This window comes from Dama dama, chromosome 1 (assembly GCF_033118175.1).
Source record: "Dama dama isolate Ldn47 chromosome 1, ASM3311817v1, whole genome shotgun sequence".
NCBI classification, from domain to species: domain Eukaryota; kingdom Metazoa; phylum Chordata; class Mammalia; order Artiodactyla; family Cervidae; genus Dama; species Dama dama.
Window position 1 is genome coordinate 25,213,079 of NC_083681.1, and position 6,223 is coordinate 25,219,301.

The following is a 6,223-nucleotide window of genomic DNA, read 5'->3' on the forward strand; positions in this document are numbered from 1 at the left end:
CCTGCCCACAGTAGTAGATATAATGGTCATCTGAGTTAAATTCACCCATTCCAGTCCATTTTAGTTTGCTGATTCCTAGGATGTTGACATTCACTCTTGCCATCTCCTGTTTGACCACTTCCAATTTACCTTGATTCATGGACCTAACATTCCAGGTTCCTATGCAATATTGCTCTTTACAGCATCGGACCTTGCTTCTATCACCAGTCCCATCCACCACTGGGCATTGTTTTTGCTTTGGCTCCATTCCTTCATTCTTTCTGGAGTTATTTCTCCACTGATCTCCAGTAGCATATTGGGCACCTACCGACCTGGGGAGTTCCTTTCAGTATCCTATCATTTTGCCTTCTCATATTGTTTATGGGGTTCTCAAGGCAAGAATACTGAAGTGGTTTGCCATTCCCTTCTCCAGTGGACCACATTCTGTCAGACCTCTCCACCATGACCCATCCGTCTTGGGTGGCCCCACACGGCATGGCTTAGTTTCATTGAGTTAGACAAGACTGTGGTCCTGTGATCAGATTGGCTAGTTTCCTGTAATTAGGTTTTAGTGTGTCTGCCCTCTGATGCCCTCTCGCAACAACTACTGTCTTACTTGGGTTTCTCTTACCTTGGACATGGGGTATTTCTTCACGGCTGCTCCAGCAAAGCGCAGCCGCTGCTCCTTACCTTGGACGAGGGGTATCTTCCCACGGCCGCCCCTCCTGACCTTGAACGTGGAGTAGCTCCTCTCGGCCCTCCTGCGCAGCAGCCGCTCCTTGGAGGTGGGGTTGCTCCTCTCGGCCGCGGCCCCGGACCTCCGGGGTGGGGTAGTTCCTCTTGGCGGCCGCACCTGACCTCGGGCATGTGGTAGCTCCTCTTGGCCGCCGCCCCTTACCTTGGACGTGGGGAAGCTCCTCTTGGCCGCCGCTCCTGCGCTGTCGCAGCCTGGCGCTCTTGGTCACTACCCCGACCTTGGGCGAGGGCTAGCTCCTCACCGCCACGCTGCTGCGCTATCCGTCGCAGCCGGCGCGCTAGAAGGTACCAATTCTGCCAACACCTTAATTTTAGATTTCTAGCCTTCTGAACTGTGAGATGATACATCTCTGTTACTTAAGTCACCCAACTTCTGGTGCTTTGTTACAGCAGACCTCACCAATTAACACATCTGGGGACACAGGACAGCCAGAAAGACCCCTGGGTGAGAAGGAATTTTCATGAGAACGGTGAAAAGAACACCACCTCTGAAGTCAAACCAACCTGGGACGGAACTCTGACTTTGTATTATCCACTGTGTGACCTTGGGCAAGACACTTCACCTCTCTGTGCCTTGATTCCTCATCTGTAAAATTGGGATACTAATATCCTTCTTTCTCAAAAGAGTGTTCTTAGGATTAAATGTGAAAAATACAGTCTTTGGCTTCTGTTGATCCAGGTCACACGTGACCCCTCAGCAACTAGGCACAGTCATCAATGTAAATTATGACCATTTAACACCACTGATGTAATGGATATGAGTCATTTTTGTAAAATAACTACAAAGTGCACGAGAGTCTGATGTTACCACACCTTCGTTGGGATTCTGTGGACATTATGATGATTGTGTCCCTTCTCCATTCTTTTGGCCTCACTGAATTTATCACATATTTGCTCTTTCTCCCTGTCAGAATGGCGACTCCAGCTTTTCTTTTCTTTTTTTCCCTCAGCTGCGCTGGGTCTTTGTTGCGGTACATAGGGCTCCAGAACACGCAGGCTCAGTAGTTGCGGCAAATGAGTTTATTTGCCCCGTAGCATATGGGATCTTAGTTCCCCAACCAGGGGTCAAACCTACAGATTCTTAACCATTGAGCCACCAGGCAAGTCCCTGAGATTCCAGCTTAATGCTCAGAAGTTCTTCATTTGTCTTGCAGACCTGGGCCAGAGGGGAGAGTTCATTTAGCAGTCTCCAGGGACTGCCTCTAACCATGTCACTCTGGAGCTCACTCCTGGAGACAGCCAAGTAAACTTTGAGGGAAGAAAAATGCATTTTGATTTGTCTTTTTTGTTGCCTGCTTTAAAAAAAAAAAATCTTGTCACTTAAACCCTTCCACCTCCACCCCAAAATAATTATTATCATAACAAAACCAAATGGAAAACTGCTTCCTGTAACAATAAACTTATATAGTAAAGCTCTATTTTTCCAGATTTGTTGGGAGATTGACTATTTTGGTTAACTTTCCATTCTACTGAAAAGTTATATTATCAGGATTTCCCAGGTGGCACAGTGGATAAGAATCTGCCTGCCAATACAGGGGACATGGATTCAATCCTTGGTCCAGGAAGATTCCACATGCCTCAGAGCAACTAAACCTGTTTGCCACAACTACTGAGCCCATGCTCTAGAGCCAGATAGCCCCAACTGCTGAGCCCACGAGCTGCAACTACTGAAGCCTGTATGCCTCAAGCCTGTGCTCCAAGACCAGAAAGGCCACTGCAATGAGAAACCTGAGTACTGCAAGGAAGGGTAGCCCCTTCTCCTTGAAGCTAGAGAAAGCCCTTGTGCAGCAACAAAGACCCAGTGCAACCAAAAATAAAATAATAATAATAAATAAATAAAATAAAGATCAAGTTATCCTATCAAAGCTAGAGAACAACTTCCAAAGAATTAGAACATAAATCAAATATGCTAAATTCCAAGTGCACTGGGATGGATTGCTCTTTCCTGATTCACAAGCCTTATAGAATTTGTCAGTGTTTCAGGGACAATGTCAGGCCTTCAGTTAGTGCCAGAGTCCTGATAACAAGAACTGAAGTTATCAATAAACTTGCAACTCCAGGTGGCATGAATTTTAAACAAATAGGTTTGTATGCATCTGCATAAACATATACATATGTACCTATACATATATATATATATGTGTGTGTGTGTATATATATATACACACACACACAAGTACAAATATCTGCACACAGTCAAGGAAAACAATGTCAAACCCTTCCCACATGAGAGGTCACAAAGACTGCATACAAGGACACTCCAGGTCACACCACAAATGTGTCCTCTTTTTATTTGGGCCAAGCTGTCACACATTGTGTGGGGCTGACCTCAAATCAGTCCATGATTATCTATTAAGTATCCTCTGCCCAAGAAGAGCATTAGACACAATTCTCGACCACAAGGAGCTCCAGTTTAGCTGGAGAAACCCCTGCATAACTAAACTCTAAGTTGAGTTCATTGAGGTTGAGTGCTGAAGTTAACGTCTGTGTGGTCATCACTCTGTGGCAGGCTATGCCGTGCATCTTACATAAATCATCTCATTGAATCTTCTCAGCAAACCCATGACCTCAGTCATTAACTTCATTTTACAAATGAAGATTCTGAGTCTTAGAATAAAACACTTGTCCAAGGTCACTGAACTAAGTGAATGTAGACTCAGATATGAAACCCAGGTCAGTGTGGCTCCACGGCCCATGCTGGCACTTTCCCCACCCACCCCCAACCCTGCTTCTTCTGCCCTTCCTCGTTTCCAAGTCTGGGTAGACCAGCTGGCCGCCGCAATGATCCTCCAAAGTGTCAAAGCTCTTTCTTTTTGTCTTTCCTTTTTCATTCCCACCTACTCATCCATAGCTTCTACTATTCTTTCCCAGAAAACAAAACAAACAAATAAACAAAAAACAGAGAACTAGGATTCAGGCTTTTCAGGAGCCTTTTTCTTCTACTCTGAAGCAAACTCCAAGGGGAAATATAATTCAGTGCAAAGCAAAAAACATTTTTTACTGTCTTTGTTTCATGGAAAAATAATATTACTTTCTTAATGAGACCATGACTTTATTAAAAAAAAAAAGTTAGTTGTCATATAGGTCTGCTTATCCTCTAACTGAACTACTCCTTGTTCCCTTAATGATTTGTTGGCAGAAATTAGCCAGAAACAAACACCGGAGAGTTAAGATTGTACTTTCTCAGAGAACCCCAAGTTAAGTTCTCATAAGTTGGTAAAGTGAATGCTAAACAACTAGATACTTGGGGTAAAAAGAAACAGAAAATTAGAAATAATACTTCATAGGCATCTACTGCAGCACCAACCAGTCAGATGGAAGAGGTGGCTGATTTTTTTTTTTTTTTTTTAATGAACAAGAAGTTGACACAGAGACATAGGGAATTTCTGCCTTCCATAAGTCTACTAGAGGTTCCATTCTGCTAAAAACCAGGATGTCTAATGTGTTTTTTAAATTGTTTTGCTAATAATTGCTTTTCAGAAAGTCAAAGAAGCAAAGAGGGGAACTTTTTATTCAAAACGTTAGTTAGAAAATAAATGCAAATTTCACAATAGGCGAGGAAGAAATGATTTCACCAAGGCACAATTCCCAGCTTTAGGAATGCATATTTCAAAGAGCACAGAAAAGGAATTCCCTGACAGTCCAGTGCTTAGGACTACAAACTTCCACTGCATAGCACAGGTTCAATCCTTGGTTAGGAAACTAAGATCTCACAAATCATGTGGTGCAGCCAAAAAAGAAAAAAGAGCACAGAAAAGTGCCAGAAATAATCTCAAGGCTATCAATTCAGTTCAGTCGCTCAGTCGTGTCCGACTCTTTGCAACCCCATGAATTGCAGCATGCCAGGCCTCCCTGTCATGCTCCCGGGGAGCTTACTCAAACTCAAGTCCATCGAGTCGGTGATGCCATCCAGCCGTCTCATCCTCTGTCGTTCCCTCCTCCTCCTGCCCCCAATCCCTCCCAGCATCAGGGTCTTTTCCAATGAGTCAATTCTTTGCATGGCGTGGCCAAAGTATTGGAGGATAGACTTTTTTAAAAAGACATAAAATCTATATGTAGAATTTTTTTTTAAATGCAACTTATAAAAAAATTAACTTACTTACAAAATAGAAACAAACTCATAGGCATAGAAAACAAATTTACTATTACCAAAGAAGAAAAGGGAAGGGGAGGGATTAAATTAGTAGTATGGGATTAGTAGATATACACCACTGTATATAAAATAGATAAATGAGAGGGATTTACTTTATAGCATAGGGAACTATATTCAATATCTTATAATAAACCATAATGGAAAAGAATCTGAAGCTGTACATTTGAAATTAATACAATATTATAGATCAATTATAGCTTAATAAGTAAAATTAAAAATACTTCATACTCTGAGTGAAAGAGGAGGGGAAGGACTTCCCTGGTAGTCCAGTGAAGACTCCATGCTTCCACTAGAGGGCACGGGTTCTATTCCTGGTTGGGGAACTAAGGTCCCTCATGCCTTGAGGTGTGGCCAAAATATTTTTAAAAAAGAAAGAGGAAAAGGTATTTCAAAACTGAAAATCTGACAGTATAATAAACATGACAATACAATAAAAATCAGGAGTCTACAAATGAAAACCCAGTGATGAGTTCAACAAAACAGCAACAAAAACAGGCCCTTTATAAGCAAAAGTAGAAGAATGGCCTGGACATGAAAAGGTAGTGTCAGTAAGATCAAAGCCCAGAATATGCTGAAGTTTATGAAAAACATTATTTCAAGGAATTAGGCAGGGGGTGGGGGGTAGGGAAAGAGGATGGTCAGTGAAAGAAAAGGAAAAAAAGGTTCAGCTATATTTGATAATGAGGCTTCCCGGGTATCTCAGCAGTAAAGACTCCGCCTGCAATGCAGGAGACACAGGAGACTAGGGTTTGATCCCTGAGTCGGGAAGATCCCCTGGAGGACAGCATGGCAACTAGATACGGTAGTCTTGCCTGGGAAATTCCATGGACAGAGGAGCCTGGCAAGGTACAGTCCATGGGGTCACAAAGACACGACCGAGCGTGCAGGCATGCATACGTGATCGTGTGATGTTAAAAAAGCCACACAAAGAGAATTGAACAACGCGAACACAATTTTGCTCCCCAGTTCCTATCAAGGAGAATTATCTTCAACCTGGGAAGGCTAGAACAAAGCCCTTGAGAGGAAATGAAGCCTAAGTTAGGTGAAAAGACAGAAAAAGAAAACCTGGATTTTTCACAGTTCTACACTCAGGTGAATTATGGGACATAAAAGAAACTTCAGATGTAATCACAAATCCAGGTTACATCATCCTTGAAATGAGGAAGTGTCCCAATTTTCGAAAAGGGGGCAAAAGACCTACTGCGATTAAAGTCAGTTTTACAAAAGACAAGATGACTAAAGAGAAGGTGAGCAAGAAGCCCTAATTTTTTAGTTTTAAGTCATAAGGTGGATACAGATATGGCAAACTATTTAGACTGTGCCTTTAGGAACGGA